Genomic DNA, 16,533 nt, shown 5'->3' with positions numbered 1-16,533 from the left:
TGTTCCCCTTCCTCTGGGCTCCAGGCCTCTTCCCCGGCCACCAGGCCCTGTTGGTTTCCTTCCAGGTCTGACCCTCGATGTAACTGTTACCCTCCCCAAGGCCCCTGCCGCCAAGCCTCCCCTCCCCCTCCTTCCTCTTTCTCTCCTTGGTGACGATAGTGACAGCACTAACCGAGAGCCCTGGCACCTGCTGGCCACCAGACCCGTGTAGCATTTGGGGGTGGCTCCCTTTCCTTGAGCACACCCCCCCACCGTGGAGGTCATGAATTAATGCCCCAGAGGGAGAGGTCCCAAGTACCCACGACAAAGCCACCGTGTCCCCAGAATCTCATGTTTTTACTTAAAGCAAAATTCATTCACATATGGTTTTCTCCTCGGTACAGATTGACACTTTACGATAAGTGCTCCCAGAAGGCTTTGCTCACCCCGCCCCAGAGCCTCCTGAGCTGAGCTTCCTGCTCTCAGAAGTTGCTGATGGCTCAAGGCATCGATGTCAGGGTGACCGAGTGACAGCGTGTCACCCGGCGGGCAGGCAGGGGAGCCAGACTCCGAGTCTGGTCTTGGCCAGCACAGGGCAGGGTGGGGACCCGGCTTCCCGAACAAAGGCCTGTTTACCAGGGCAGGAGGATGCCGGCCTCGGGCAAGCCAGGCCCTGCGGGATCCACCCACGGACTCACAATGGGCAGCTTGTGTCCCAGCCATCCGATCCTCCCGGGGCTACCCTGGGCCTGGCGCCGTGGACAAGGCAAGCGGGGGGTCGGGACGTGCAAGGAGGAACCTCTGTGTCCTTGGCCAGGCCAGATGCACGTGTGTGCCTGTGGGTCAGCTGAGACAGCATGGGCAGAGTAGTGGCCCCAAAGCTGTCCATGTCCTGATTCTGGAAACTGGGAATGTGTTACCTTCTGTGGCCAAGGAGGGTCTGTGTCAGAGAGAGGCTGGCTGTGAATGGAGCAGGGGGGCCACAGGCCAAGGGGTGCGGAGACCTCTAGAAGCTGGAAAAGACCAGGAAACTGATTCTCCCCTGCAGCCTCCAGAAGGAACCAGTGCCACCCACACCTTGCCTTTAGCTCAGTGAGACCCTGTAGGACCTCGGGCCCAGGAGACCGTACGGGACTAAATCCGTGTGGGTGATCTTTGTTACAGCAGTGACAGGAGCCCCGTGCTTATCGGGACCCGCTCCCCACCGTGAGTCACCGGAGGCCGTTACACCTGGCAGAGCCTGGAACTCCCCACCTGAATCTCAGGGAGAACCCCTTCCACGAGGGGCCGGGGGATCAGGTGAGATGGGGCACACAGGGCCCAGCACAGCGGGATGGTGTCCATGTGGCCAGGGCCAGCTCCTTCCTTGTGGACAGGTGCACAGCCCTGTGACACGTGCTGGGGACACCTTCAAGGACAGTCCCCTACCCCCTCTCAAAGTGCAAAGGTCAGCCACTGGACAGAAGCCTGGTCACGGGGTGTGGCAGCCACTGCGGGAGCAGTGTCCAGCTACGTGGAGCTTGACCGAGCGTCCGCGGGCTGAGTGAGGCCAGAGGAGGTTCCGGAGCGAAGGGCGGCGTCTGAGGGAGCTGTGGAGGCCGTGCGACCCTCCCACACAGAGCCGGGTCCCATGCAGCCGGCCTGCCACTCGCTCCCTGGCCGGTGATTTTGGACATGCGTGATGGCCACAGCAGGCCGGAGCCTGTACCCGGTGGCCCTCACTGCCTGTCCAGCCAACCCCACGGGGCGAGGCTTCTGCTCCTTTCCACCGAAGCAACACGACCCTGCCAGCTGGAGCTTCATAAGGAGCTGTCCCTGGAGACAGGGGGGATCTGGGAGTAGTCCCGGATGAGGCCCGTGGCCGTGGCAGAGCCCCCATGGATGGGTTTAACCTCCTGCCGGAGTTAAAGGCCCGGTGGTTCTGTCTCTGGCCCGGGAGTTCTCTGGGAAAGTCGTCTCAGAACTCAGCCAGCAGCAGCCAGAAGGCAGAGAACAACTCCCCACAGAGACCGCCCAGGCCCCTCAGCCCCCGGTGTCCCACAGGTACCCCTGAGAACGAGCAGTCACAGAGTGTGCTGGGTGTCCCAGGGGCCACCAGGCGCTCCCCTACACGCCAAACTGGTGAGCCCGAGACCGCTGCCCGAGAGGCCCCCCCCACCCCTGCTCACCAGCAACTAGAAACGTGGCCTTTGGGGAAGGAAGGGCTACCCCTCCCCGAGCCAGAAACTCAGATACTGTCCACCTGGGAATCTGGGGTGTCTGCTCCGGTTTCCCTCTGCTCTCCTGGGGGTGCCTGGGGGCTCCTGTTGCTGAGATCTGCTCCCCAGACTCCCCAGAGGCCTGGGGAGAGCGTGTGTCCATCTGTCCCCAGGGACAGCCCTGCCTGTCTTGCCAATGGCACCAAGACCGGGGCGGGAGGCCTCCTTCTCAGACCGGGAGGGAGAGAGGACCACATCCGGGCCCCTCTTGGGTGGCGGGCGTCCCGGTCTGCTCTTTCACAGCCAGCCCGGGCACCCCCTGCCGAGCCAGGCACCCCACTGGTTCCAGGGTGTGGGCACCGACCCCAAGGCCTTCCCCACCCACTCCATTGTAGGGCTGCAAGCTTAGCACGTGTGCAAGTATTTGTGGCCAGATGCCTCCCGTCAGCCCTCCCGGGAGGCCTCCACCATGAGTCACCGGCTCTGGTCTGGGGTCAGGCAGCAGCGGCCTCGCCCGTTCAGACTTTGGAGGCCTCACCCTGGAGAAGTGGGGCACCGACCCAGCTAGCAGCCTAGAGGGGCTTGGGGGGAAGGGCAATCGGTCCTGTTCCTGGGCCCTGCCCCTGCTCTGAATCGCCCCGACTGTGACCCTCAGCGTGGCAGACGAGCTCACGGGCTCTCCATCCTCGGTTCCTGCCCGCCGTAGATGAGTCACGGTGACAGCGGATGGTCCCACCAGGCCTCATGATGTGTGGTTCTGTCCTGAGTGGCTCAGCTGTCAGTTTCCATGCCCGGGGTGGCCAGTCCCGTGGCCAGGAAGAGCCAGGGAGGCTGCTGTCCTTTACCAAGGCAGACCTTCGTGATGTAGAGCTACCCACAGGTCACAGGGCAAGTGGGGGGAGGGCAGCAGGGAGAGGAAAGGACTCTTAGGGTCTGAGGTGCTTGATGGGGCCAGGACAGCCCCCCCCCATCATACATGAGCCCCCAGGAGTGGGGGGAACAGCCGCCCAGGTTCTTGTCCTGGCCCTGCCCCAACCGAGCTTGCCCTGGGCCAGCCACCATCCCCTGGCCTCGGTGTCTTGATCTGGTCCTGAGACACCAGCTTGGGCCAGTTAGGTGAGCTCATAATCAGGACAGGGGACTTGTTCCTCCTGCTCACCTGGCCTCGTGGGCTGAACCGTGGCCCCAGGAGAGATGTCCACCCAGCCCTGTGAATGTGACCTTCGTGTGACAAGAGCCTTGGTGGGCGTGATTAGGGTCAAGATGAGACCATCCTGGCCGGTGGGGAGGGGACATAACCCAGCGACAGAAAAAAGCACACACAGACTCACCGGGAAAAGGTGGAGGTCGGAGAGATGTGTGGGAGCACCAAGGGCTGTCAGCAAGGCCTCGAGGCTGGGAGAGGACCCCCTCCCCGGAACCCTCAGAAGGAACCGGCCCTGCCCACGCGTGATTTTAGCCTCCCAGTGCATTGATCTGTTACGGCTGCCCCAGAAACAGGTACAAGCACAGAGCCCGACACGGGGCTCAAACTCACAAAACCACGAGATCATGACCTGAGTTGAAACCAAGAGTTGGACGCTTAACCGACTGAGACGCCCAGATTCTTGGATTTTCAGAGGAGAGCAGACTGTGACCAGTGCTCCTTGTAAGCAAGGACAAGGCCGCGGGGACCCACGTGATAAGGAAGACTCGTGTCCTTGTGCTCGGGACCCAGCCCCGCAGTCTGTGTCATGGACAGCGCACGGGGTCTGGCCTCCAGGCAGCCGCGGCATGGCTGGGGGGACAAGATCTCCCACCTGGGGCCGAGGGCAGCACAGGACAGCATGCGCTGGAAAAAGTGGTGGCCCTGAGGCCAGTGGGTGAGCTCTGGGTGAACATGGGTCCTTCCTGGTCTGGTGCTCAGAGGAGAAAGCTTTCTGGGCAGGTAAACTGAGGCACATGCCCAGGGCGTTGGGCTGAGGAAGAGAGTGTAGGCAGGCCAGAGCTGTGGGAAGGGGGATTCGAGCTGCCGCGGGTGGTCCCTCGTGGGAGGCTTGTGGGGGGGGGGGCACCTTCCAGGGAGCGCCCTGGAAGGTGACAGGAGGCCACAGGGTTTTAGCTCTGAGGGGGACATCGGGGGACACCTTTGCAGCAGGCCCTTTGCAAGGATACAGTGTCGGATCTGTGAGGTGACTCACACTTTCCTGCCCCAGAGCGGCAGGGGTGGTGATAAGGAAGGGCTGGGAAGGTCACACGGGGGAGGCGCGAGAGGCAGTGGGGTCACATAGCTCAATCCGAACCCGGCTCGGGCTGGAGCCTCCACGGGACACCAAAGAGAAGCTATCGGGAAGCGGACGTTTCCTCCACGAGCTTTAGTCCCTGTGTTTTTCAGGGGGGTCTTCGGGGGAGGCTTTCATCTCCGTGAAATTGCAGGTTCGCCGTGGCGGCCGGGGCTCCTGCCAAGTCCCTCAATTAGCCAGAGGCCTCTGGTGGCTGTGGGGAGCCCGCTGCGGGAGAGAATGCGCTTCTGCTCCCTCCTCCTGGGGCCCGACCCCGGGATGCTTGCATCATGGAAACTGCTTCTAGAAACCCCATGGCCTGAGCCGCCCCACTCCTGGGGAGACCGGAATGCCAGTTCAGCGGGCAGCACCCGGGCGAGCGTGCCTCCTGCCTCTCCCCCGGGACTCCCCTGGCTCCGCAGGGCTGGTGACCAAGAGCTGTGATGTCACCATCACCCTATGAGGCTGCCAGGCGCCCGGCGTGAAGGCTCCTCCTGGCCAGCTCGGCACTGACGCAAATCAAAAGCTTCCAGCTCTCTGAGCGGCGGCCACCGTCCTCAGCCGGCAGCTCTGTGGTCCAGCACGGGGGTGGCAGGGGGGAGGGTGGCGGGCAGAGGGCTCCAGCGGGCCTGGCATCTGAGATAATCAGCTGCTTTTTAAAGGGCGGCCAGCGTGGCATGTGGGGCTCCCCGGAGGTCAAGAGGGGCCAGCCCTGCCCCCCCGCAGCCCCTGGCAAGGTCAGCCGCGCGCCGCGGGGCCTCAGGCGTCGCCTGCCAGGCCACCTCCTGCCCCACGTCCCCAGCCGGAGGGTGCCTGGGGTCCTTGGGCTCCGGGCAGGGCTATTTGCCTGGAGTGGCGCTGGCAGCGTGGGAGGAAGTCAGGCCAGATGGACCCACCCCAGGGCGAATGGGGGCAGGGGACGGGGCAGCCTCCACACGGCATCCCGCAGGGCTGCGGCGGGACCCCCCCTCCCCTCCGCGCACTGGCCTCCGCCTGGAGCCGCACCACCCGGACCTCCTTGGCTTCCCGGGGAGGTTCGCGGACACGGGACACGTGTCCAGGGCTCCTCCTGGGAGTGTGGGGAGCTGGGCTCGGAGGTCACGAGGACCCGGGGTGCCCTTCCAGACGCCTGTGGATGAGAGCCACCATGGGACCCTGACTGCCCTGGAAGAGGACAGCCTGCCGGGATGTTCTGTTCTTCCTTAAAGACACACGCACGTGAACACGCTCCCACACCCACACGTGCACGCAGAAATGCAGGTGAGTGTGAGCACGTGTGCACACGCTTACACTCACACGTGGGCACACACGCACCATGGGTGTGGTTGCTTCCCACGCTCGGATCAGCACTGGCTTCAATCGACAGGGCACTTGGCACAGCACGAGGACCCTCTCCTCTCTTCCTGCCCCCCCGACCCCATGCAGTCAGAACCGCAGCGCTCTGGCCTGGACTTGATGGCCACGGAAGAACAGAATATCCAGGGGCCACGAGTAGCCACCCGGGAGGGTGACAGGGAGACAGCAGTGGGGGGTCCGGGTGGAAGGACGCGTCAGGAGCTGAGGACAACGATGCCAGGGCCTACCTCCCGGCCACGTTTGCCCTCAACCGGCACCCGGGCCGGGAAGTGCACAGTCCCGACGCTTTGGACCGGCCACTGGCAAACAACCCCGGGACGCGGCAGGTGCGGGCTGGGGGGGACGGAGGCAAGCTGGGGGGCATATGGAGAAAAACCCTGTCGCACAGCCCGAGCTCACCCTGGGGGTCACACTGTGGGGTGTGGGACACAGCAGCCCCTCTCCTCTTGGGCCACTGCGATGTCACCCTTGTGGGCGGCCCTTGGAGCGGGGAGCCCCTCCCCGTGGAAGGGCCTGTGGGGCGTTCTGCCTTGCGGCAGGACCACCTGGGTGGCTGGGAGGCCGGCTCTCTCCCTTCCCGTCCAAGGGCTCCGCCCAAGGGAGAGACACCTGCTGCTGCGCTGTGGGGACACGGGTCCGGGGTCCCTGCAGCCCGGGGACACCCTCCAGCACCGTCTCGGAATCACGGCCTCAGGAAACAGGGTCACTCACGAGGTCAAGGGCTGGTGAGGACTGACTCTGGACACTAAATCTGTCTGTCGCTGCCGCCGCTCTCCTTCCTGACCTGCACTACAATCCTGCCGCGCTGTTCTGGATGTTTCCAGCAGCCGTCCCACGCAGCTCTGGGCCTTTCTCCACGCAGACGGTCGAGAGGCAGGCACAGAGCTGATGGGGACTGCCGGCAGAAGCGTCCAGAACAGTGCAGCGGGATTGCAGCGGGCTCGGAACGGAAGACAGCCTGAGCTCTGGGCAGAAGGACCTACGGGGCAGGTCGGGCCTTGCGGGAGACCTCCAGGCTAGCCGGCGCTCCTGGAGTTCGGCCCCTGAACCGGATCCTCCGCTCGGGAGTGGGCCGACCCCCCGACCCGCACACTCGCCGGCAGCCCTGTGTCCTCAGGCCAGCAGGGCAGAGCCTCCCGGGCCCCGCAGCCCACCTGGCCCCCGGCGCCCCGGGCTCGTCGGGAGGAAGCCGTTCTCTGCAGGCAGGGCGTCCCCGCCCACGGCCTCCCTTCCGCTGCCCTCTTTCTGCTCTCCGGGCTGAAGTTGGCCTTTGTGTTGTTTTGTTCTAGTAACCAGTCCGCATCGGCCGGCGGGCAGTCGGCCGATGGTCACGCTGTCCACGTGGCCGGGCTGTCGGCTGTCATGTGCAAGTGGGGACGGGGCTGAGTGGGAGAGAGGAGCTTAGCAGGGGCTCCCCCAGGCCCAGCAAAGGCACCCCAGGAATGGGAGGACGCCCCTCCCCACCCCACTTCTGGTTTTCCAGACGGAAAAGCCGGCAGGAGGGGCTGAGCGGACCAGCCGCCCGCCCCTCCCCTCCCCTCCCTTTGGAGACCGGGGCGCCCAGCCCTGCGCCCCCAACCGAGGGGGCATTTCTTCCGGTCCTTCTGGCCCAGCGGCCAAGCCGCCAGCATCTGCTTTCCCGCCGGCTCCCTGCGGAGCCGCAGTGGCAGCGCCCCAAAGTCGGTATCCGCACACACTCCAACCTGCCCTTCAGTTTATAAGACGTCAATATTTGCTCTTCCATTGAGAAAATAGTCAGAGGTTTTCCTTTAAGTGCTCTGTACACATCAGTGCCCTTCAAAGCCCATGTTGTGCTCTTTCTACACCGTGGAGGGAGGAAGCCTGGCCTGTGGCTCCCGGCACAAAGCAGCCCTCCCATATTGTCCCCGCCGGCCTGAATGTTCTAGAAGCCAGGGCACCTGGGGAAAGGAGGACAGCAGGAGCCCCTGGCCCGACACCAATGCCAGGAGGAGGCAGGCGTGGTCATTCTGAGCCACGGGCATCCCAGCCGGGCCCCAGTCCTGGCCCGCAGGCTGACCACCAGCCCACATGGGAGGTTTGGTCTGAAAGGGAGCGTTTCTGGGCTCCAGGTTCTCACAGGGCCTTTGCCGGAGAAGCGGTCATCGGTGAGACAGAGAGAGAGAGAGAGAGAGAGAGAGAGAGGCCCTGCCTGGGCGCGGAAGGTCTGCATTTTACACTCAGCCTCTCACTAGACGCCTGACCCCCTGCTTACCCTCTCCAGGCCCCGGTTCTCTTACGTGTGGAAGGGGGGGCGCGTGGAGCCCACGGTATGCGCCTCTCCACAGCGAGGCGTGGCCACAGCAGGGGTAGTTTTGCCGTGAGGATTGGCAGGTGTTCCACACCTGGTAACTGGTGCCGGCTCATCGTTGGCTCTGGGCTCCGGAACCTCTCTCGAGCCTGAGCCGAATCGAGGCCTAGAAGGACCTCATGTGACATGCCAGCGCACAGTAGGCCCTCTCTAACAGCTTTGCCTGAATCCACACGACAAACAGATGAACGGTGACACAAATCGCTGTGGCCGTGCTCTCTGGCTGCCCCCCGGCCCCCTTGCCCTGAGCGCAGGCACCCGCGGGAAGGCCATGCGGGCACCGGCAGGCTGGCCTCCCTTCTGGTGACATTTACACCACAGCCTCCCGCACGTGTGGGCCCCCGGCGGTCCTGAAAGTGGCTACACGGGCACGGACAGCTTGCTTCCTAATTGCTGGATGCCCGGGGTCCCTCAGACCTGGACGGACACGCTCCTGGGCCCCAGCCCCCACCAGAACCTCCCCTGCTTGTGAGCCCTCGTCCTCTTCAAAGTGGCTCCTGTAGCGATCAGGCCACCTTCTGGCTGGGGGGCTGCGGGATGTGGGACTGAACCCACGAGGACCCCCGTAGGTCCCAGGTCCAGCGGCAGCGGAAGGTGCTGGGCCGCCCGGGCCCCTGGGACCTCATTCAGGCCATTGGCTCACCCTGCTGGGCCCACGCCCCCTGTTTCTGGGAGACGATTCTGCGAGTTGCCTAGGATGACGTCGGTAAAAAAGCTTGCTTCCTGCCTGGGGCTCTGAGGACCACGTCTGCCGTCACGCCTATGACAGAGTTCTGCGGGCCCTCTGGAGTTGACATGAGCTGTCTGGGGCTGGCTGGGGGAAGGTGGTTCCTTGTTTCTTTTTCCACAGCAGGAGCAGAAGTTTAAGTAACAGATGGCCTGAGTGGTGGTTGGTGGGGGGGGGGGGCACAGGTGGTCAACCCCGTGGGCCCATGGGAACCAAGTGGTGGCCATGTGGGTAACTGGGGCATTTAAATAAGGAAACACTCAGGTCTGATCACAAGCCTGTGAGTGTGTGGGGGGCTTTCCCTTTCTTTCTCCTGCTAGAAAGCTCTCCTCCACCTGGAGCCCCTCCAGGCCAGGCTCTCCATTCTTATATCTGCCCCCTTCCTCCTTCAGGAAGCAGCCCTGACCCTCACCCTCCTGCTTGCTCCCCTTGAGTCTCCAGCCTCCAGGGGACCCCTCTCGAGGGTCTGCTGACATCCTGCCATCCCAGTCTGCCCGGACTCCTCTCCACCTGTCTGGAAGACAGGTGCCGCTTCCTGACAGGTGTTCCTCTGCCTTCCACATCCTGGAAGCTTCCCCAGGGCTGAAAATGCCTGGTGAGTGGCGGGCCAGCCTCAGGTGGACTATGTGGGGCCTCCACGGTCCAGAGGTTTCCAGCTGGTGTCCCGCTCAGTCGTCTGATGGCCAGTCGCCCGTGTCCACCTTGGAGCTGAGTTGGGCCGGGAGATAGCAGAGTGGGAAGCCCAGAGAACGTTCTAGGCGGGCCTGCCAGGGACAGGGAGTGAGCGCCTCTGTCTGGGAGGCCCGTGGGAGGCTCTTGGTCCAACGGCACTGCCAGAGGACGTGTGTGAATCCCAACTCCCGACGCAGACGGCTTCGGAGGTGTGGGCCACCGCCTGCCTCTGACGCGGCTCGTTCTGTTCGCCTCTGCTTCCTGGCCCGCTGCAGGTGGAGTCCCCTGCCAGGAACGATGGTGCCACCTGGCTCCGTCCTCGACGGTCTGACGTCTGCACTCCGCCGTCTGGGCCAAGATGGAAACCAAGTGGAATGTTCCTGACGTGGGATCTCCTCGTCCCACGGTCCCGTGGCACCCGGGCCACATCGAGTGCGAAGGAGAGCCGTCCCTCCCCGGGTCATCCTTCCCCTCTGGGAGCATCGTCCACTGTTGGTTTTGGGGGAAAGTGGAGTCTGCAGAACTCTCTGGCCCCTTACGACAGACAGGCAGGAGTGGTGAGACCAGGGCTCAGGTGGTCTGAGTCCTAGCGGGGGCTGAGGACCACACACGGATCCCCCACCACCTCCATGTGGCTCACACCCACCCCAGCCATCTCCCACCAAAGTACTTCCGGCACCCCGCCCCCCCCGCCCCCCCCCCCCCCCCCCCCCCCCCCCCCCCCCCCCCCCCCCCCCCCCCCGGCTCTATGGCTGGGACCACGGGCCGCCCCCTGCCCCCAGGACCCAGCTGGGAAGTTGGAAAAGTCTGGCCCCACACCAACCGAAACATGACCCCAGAAGCCCAGGCTCGGCCCCACTGATTCATCGGCGGAGCAAACTTCCTGCCCCCACCTGCCCCCACGCGGCTCACGCTCCCGTCAGCCAGAGCTCGGGGAAGAGGGTGAGGCCCTCTTGCTTGCACAGCGTCCCGGCTCCGACCCCACGAGGCTGGACATCTGCTAGGCCGATGACGGATGTGACCACAGGCAGACGGTGGGCATCAGGGCCACAGAAGCCCAGGATCCGGCGGAAGAGGCCTTAAGATCAGCGGGCCATGGGGCGCCGTGTGGGCGGCAGGGATCGGACGCAGCGTCAGCTTTTGAAGTCCTGTGTGGATCTTCCTGCACATTAGCAAAAAGCGTAGAGCATCAAAACCTCGACGGAAGGATGTCATCTCTTGTGGCCGAGACTGGTGAGGAGGGCCGTTAGCCCTGGGCTGGCTGAACAGAAAGCGCCAGGCGCGTCGTGGACCGGTCTGGCTGAAATTCTGCCGTGGCCGGTGGGTGACGGAGGCGTGGGGAGCATCGATCTAGCCCAGGGCTCTGCGAACTGTTTCTGGAAAGGGCCAGAGAGTAAATATTTAGGCTCTGTGGCCGGCGGTCTCTGCTGCATCCTCTCTGTTGCAAAAGTCACAGGAGACACGACGTGGACAAGTGGGCGTGGCCGTGCCACAATGAAACTTTATTTATGGACCTGAAATTTGACTTTGGTGCGACCTCCACAGTCGTCTTCCCCTCCCCCCACCCCAGGCACTTACGAATATTAAAACCGGGGCACCCGCGTGGCTCTGTCGGTTGAGCATCTGACTTTGGCTCAGCTCATGATCTCACGGTTGGTGGGTCGGAGCCCCGCGTCGGGCTCTGTGCTGACAGCTCGGAGCCTGCTTTGGATTCTGTGTCTCCCTCCCTCTCTCTGCCCCTCTCAAAATAAATAAATAAACTTTAAAAATAACGAAATAAATAAAATGTTAAAACCCTTCTTGGCCAGGGGTCAGACACAAACAGGCCAGACTTGGGCCGTGGCAGCACAGCCTGTGGGCAGAGTGCAGACTTCAGAGTTTAACGCTCTCGGCTAGGACGAGGTGACAGTCTCAGAGGCGGGAGACTTGCCCAGTCCACAACTGCAGTGGCAGAGACTGGTCCGAGGCCCAGCCCTGCACTCAGATGCACTTACTGCTTCTGTTTTCTGGGGCTGTCGATGGGGGCGGGGGGAGCTGGTAGTGGCTGTTGGATCTGTGTGACACCCTCCTGACCTCAGCAGCACCCTCTGTTCCTTCAGGAGCAGGAGTGGTCCGACTCTGGGTGGTTCTGGAGGCAGCCCGTCTTAGAACCAGCCCCCAAGGACCCCAGAGACCCACACGGCAACCCCAGGTTGGCCAAAGTAGCACCGTCTCCCGGCAGGTGCACTGGCCCAGGGGGCGGCTGACCAGCAGGAGCCTCGGGGCCATCCCTGGACATGGGGAGGAAGGGGCTGTAGTTCCTCTGGGGTCTTGAAGCTGGACCACCTTGCAGGCCTTGGGGGGCCGCGGCCAGGACCCCCTCCTCCAGGCAGCTAAAGGAGTCCCATCTGCAGAGGAGAGAAAGAGGCCCCACCGGGACAGGAATGTGGACCCTGCCCTAGAGTGCCTCCAGCGGAGCCCAAAACACGCACTAGCCTTGCTCCTGCATGTGGCCTGCGCCTCACAGACGCCCTGCCACTCACACCCGAGGCCCTCCCCTCGGTGCCTCTGTGGGTCAAGGCCCTGATCGGCCCTCAACCCTTCCAGAGGGTCCCAGAACCACACACGGCAACAGACGAGCCTTAGGACCTGGCAGCCGTGCCGGAATATTCCAAAGGCCCCGGAGGCTGTCAGAGGCTGGGAGTGTGATCAAAATCCCCAAATGTTCCAGGACAGGAAACCAGTTTTACCCTCAGTGCTTCCCCCGCTGACAGCCACTTCAAACCCGGCCGCCGCACAACCACAGACTCGCCGCCGTTCCGAAAACTGCCGCACGTCGTCCCGGGCACACGGCGGCTGGCAGAGGCCCGAGTAAAAGATCTGTCTTCTAGATTAAAGCATGTGTCCTCTGAGGCGGTGCCTTGTTCTGCCCCCGAGGGGAGCGGGCAAGACTGAAGAGAGAGGAGGTCCAGCCGGCACCGTGCGGACGCCGCAGCCCCTTCGACGGGCGGGGACCGCAGCCTGGCTGGGGGTGGGGGCTCCCCCGAAGCCGAGCCTGCGCCCGCCTGCTCGGCACCGTGGGTTACGGGGCTCCTGTCGGGAAGGGCTGGCTGAGTCGGGAGCCGGCTGTGCAGGTGGTGTCGCCGGGACCCGGTGGCCTTGATGAAAGCAGCTGTTGCCTGCGGACAAAGAGGATGAGAGGGTAGCCTATCTCACCCTCTCTGGGGAAACTGAGGCCGCAGGGCAAGGGCCTGGGCGCCACGTGGCACTGTTGGGACCCAGCTCCGGCCTCTGGGCTGCCAGGAGGTGTTCTTCCTGTGCCCCGAGGAAGGCGGGGAACATGGTCATTTTGGAATGTGAGCCGTGGGGGCCCCCCCTTTTCCTTTTAAAGTTTATTTATTTATTTAGAGAGAACCAAGGGGGGAGGGGCAGAGAGAGAGAGAAGGGGACAGAAGATCCAAAGCAGGCTCTGCGCTAACAGCGCCCGGCCCGACGCGGGGCTCGAACTCACAAACTGTGAGACCGTGACCTGTGCCACAGTCGGAGGCTCAGCCTGCGCACCCACCCGACGTGCACACACAAAGGCCAGGTCCCAAGAGGCAGAGCCTAAAAGCCGATTCCGGGAGAAGTAGGAGGCGCCATCGGGAACTGTCGGGCACAGGCCCTGAAGTCTGGCTTGGCGGGCTCCTCCTTCCCACATCCCTGTTTAAGTGTGGAACATTCCAGAGAGCACTTGGTCAGGCAGGGAGCCATCAGCCCCGCGATAGCTGAGCCTGTGTGCGGGTGAGGCTGGCCCGCTCCGAGCCATCCCCGAAATGCCTCGAGGCGAAGGGGGTCGTTGAGATGTCTGGTTCTCTCAGTTCTGCGTGAAAAATTGTCTAGCCTCGTAGTTTTTGTTACATGTTTGCCTATGTGTGTAGACCTTGCATAGATGCAGTGAATCAAATCGATTAGCCAAAGTGTATTCCGCCATAATTGCTAAAGCTCCCCCGCGTAATGACTGTGGTTTAAAGTACCTGAAAAAATGTTAAAAGAAGGTTTGACTCCTCTGCACATGAACTGACCTCTTGAAGGTCACAGCTGAATGGAGGCAGGGTCTGGAAACGGGAGGCACCTGGGTCACCTCAGGACATCCTCCCAGAGTGACTGTCTTCACCCCCAAACTCACCTCTGCCCCTCTTCCCCTCCCCTTCTCCCCCCTTCCCTTCCCCCCCTGCTCTCAGGGCTCGGGACCCTGAGGGGAGGGTTGGGCCCCTGGGAGTCCGTGACTAGCCATCCCTGTTCGTCCAGGACGGAGGGGACGCAGGGCTTTAATGCTGAAACCAGGACTCCTGGTCACCCAAGCTGGGGGACAGTCACACCCCGGGACCATCAGAGGATGTGGCCACTCTGGTTGGGATTCTGACAAAGGGGCTTGGACTCTGGGGTCCTGGCTTCCCTGACTGTGCCCCGAACTCTCTGGCCAAGGGTGGTGGCCAACCCCTGGCCAGATCCTCACGCCCCAAGGGCAGGAGAGGGACCAGGTGGCACCTGTCCCCTGTGAGCGTGGAGCGTGCTGTCCCGGGCGCTCGCTCTGCAGGGCCCGCGACATTATATACAGAAGAGCTGATAATTAGTCACCAGCACGATCCAGGCGTGGTTCCTCCTTCCCGTTTCACGGCTCACATCTCGCCCTCCACTCCTGTGCTTCCTTCCCTCCTGGGGGTGAGATGCCAGCACGCTGAGTCACAGCTGCTTGAGCGAGGACCGCGCGGGGCGGAGGGGCGGGGGCGGAGGGGGGCCGGAGGGGAGGCTCGGGGCCCGTGCTCAGAGGCCCACTGAGGCCATGGAGGGGGCAGCCACGAAAGTGCCTTCAACCCTTTTAGCCTGACTTTAAGAACAATGCAGAGTCATTCACACGGAATTTGAAAATAAAGAAAATTATAAGAAGCCGAAGGAAGAAAATACACTCAACTCACCACACGGTGAACACTATCAACGCTTTTGGAATGTTTCCTTCCAGTCCTGTTTCTGCACATTGTAAAAACAGAATTAAGGCTGCGTGTGTGTGTGTGTGTGTGCATGTGCATGTGTGGATGTGTGCATATGCGTGCATGTATGCGTGTGTGTGCACACGTGCGTGTGTGTGCATGAGTGTGTCTTCTTTGAGTGTGGGTTTCTGCTCGCTTGGGGTTTAGCTCTGTCTACAGGGCCGACGGTTTTAACTACACTTCTGTGTTTTCTGCAATCTTGCTGTCCTGGTGTCTGTGGCCTCCCTGGCTGGGGACAGGCAGCCCTCCCCGGGTTAGCCAGCTGCCAGAGACGGCCAGGGCTCCCACACACCGGGCGCCCCTGATGCCCCCACCCGGGATCAACCCCGGGGCACGTACCGGGCAATAAGAGACCGCCTCTGCGGCTCAGAACCTGCCAGAATGGCTCAAACTGGCCCGTCCTAGGCTGGCTCCCCTGCCTTGTCTTTCCTGCAGAAAACCCAGCCTTCCCCTTGCTTCTGCCTCCCGACCTGGGCCTGGTGCTTCCCCATGTGGCCCCACGTGGTGTCGTGCCCCTTTCTCTAGTACGGAATAAAATATCTTCTTCCAACAACATGGGTCCCTCTTGTTCTCACCTCTGTAAATGAAACCTTGGGTGCAATTCTGATACAGTACGTGCGTGTGCAGCTTGCTCCCATCACTTAACATTGTCACGTGGGTATTTCCCAAGGCCATTGATGTTCTTTTTCAATGTGATTTGTAATGAGCGTATAATACCCTCTCCCATGAGTATACCAAAATCCCTTTTGCTATCTTTGGTTTGCTTCTATTTATTTTTAATTACCCTGAGAGGAACATTTTTGTGCATCGATATTTCCCCATGTTTTGGGATCTTTCCCTAAGTCAGGTGACCAGAAATAGACGTGCTGGATCAAAGGGACATTTTCAGGGGGGACATTCATGCTGACAATGACCTCTGACGTAGCCTGCGTGTCGGCTGGAAGCGTGGCCAGCCCTGAGGACTGTCCGCTATATGAAGCTCACCAGTTCGACAGGGAGAGCATGGTGTGGAGGTGTCGTGGTTTGTATTTAACCACTGGTCAGGTAGGGCCGTCCTCCCTGTGTTTTGTGATCACAAGCATTTGCTTTCTAGAGAATTCCTTATGCCCGTTCTTGGCCTGTCTTTCACATCATGGTCACCGAACCTGTTTTTGTTTTTACTCGGAGACACTCCTTGTGGACGAAGGGGGTTGGTTGCAGTTTTTGAATTGCTTCTCCCCTAAAGCCTTTGTGTGTTGAAGACTTGGCCTTTTGTATCTCAGAATGTGACCTTGTCTGGAAACCGGGTCGTTGCAGATGTAATGAGTTAAGAGGGGTCATATTGGAGAGGGGTGGCCCTGATCCAATACGACCGCTGGGAAATTTGGACACAGACACGTACAAGAACACCACGTGAAGATTCAGGCAGAGATTGGGGTGGGGCGTCACCTACCAGCCCCAGAACGCCAAAGAAGCCAGCGAACCAGCAGGAGCCGGGGGGAGGGCCGGGGACAGATCTCCCTCCCCACCCTCGGAAAGAACCAGCTTCGCCGGCCCCTTGGCTTTGGCCGTCCAGCCCCTCCAGAACTGAAACGACGACGTTCTGTTGTCCGTACTGCTCTGTGGCGCCTCGGTACAGCAGCCCCAGCAAAGTAACGCAGGGGTCAGCCCCGCATCTACAGGGCCGGCCAACACGTTCTCCGACGTTTCCACGTGGAGGAAGAAAGTCACTTCCGGGGCCCTGGGGAGCTTCTCTGGGGCTGGCCCTGCGTGCCTTGTCACAGAGGTGCTGGGCTGCCCCGTCCCCTTTCCTCCCCGAGAGGAGCCCGAGATGGCCTGACACCCACTGGCCCCTCGTCCCCATTCCCTCTCCCACGGCCCCCGCTGCATTTGGCACCCTGGAGACTGCAGGGGACTTCCAGCTACAGCATTGGTCCCCACCGTCCCCAGAAATGAATCTGGGGTAAAGGGCTGCATACACCCGGTCCTAGCAAAGCGTCAAAGATCGAACTGCTCTTGCCCA

The 16,533-nt window shown here is 62.1% G+C and overlaps 1 long non-coding RNA gene across 1 annotated transcript; it reads left to right on the top strand.

Moving 5' to 3' along the window:
* The first annotated feature begins 697 nt into the window (after positions 1 to 697).
* On the top strand, positions 698 to 10,055 carry LOC122491122. Its single transcript, XR_006299283.1, has 4 exons — positions 698 to 4,104; positions 5,101 to 5,175; positions 5,564 to 5,698; positions 9,243 to 10,055. It is a non-coding gene; the product is annotated as an uncharacterized LOC122491122 (long non-coding RNA).
* The last annotated feature ends 6,478 nt before the right edge of the window (positions 10,056 to 16,533 follow it).

The sequence above is a fragment of the Prionailurus bengalensis genome, chromosome C2, assembly GCF_016509475.1.
Source record: "Prionailurus bengalensis isolate Pbe53 chromosome C2, Fcat_Pben_1.1_paternal_pri, whole genome shotgun sequence".
NCBI classification, from domain to species: Eukaryota; Metazoa; Chordata; class Mammalia; order Carnivora; family Felidae; genus Prionailurus; species Prionailurus bengalensis.
Note: the sequence above shows the minus strand (reverse complement) of the source record. Positions and strands in the feature narration are given on the sequence as shown.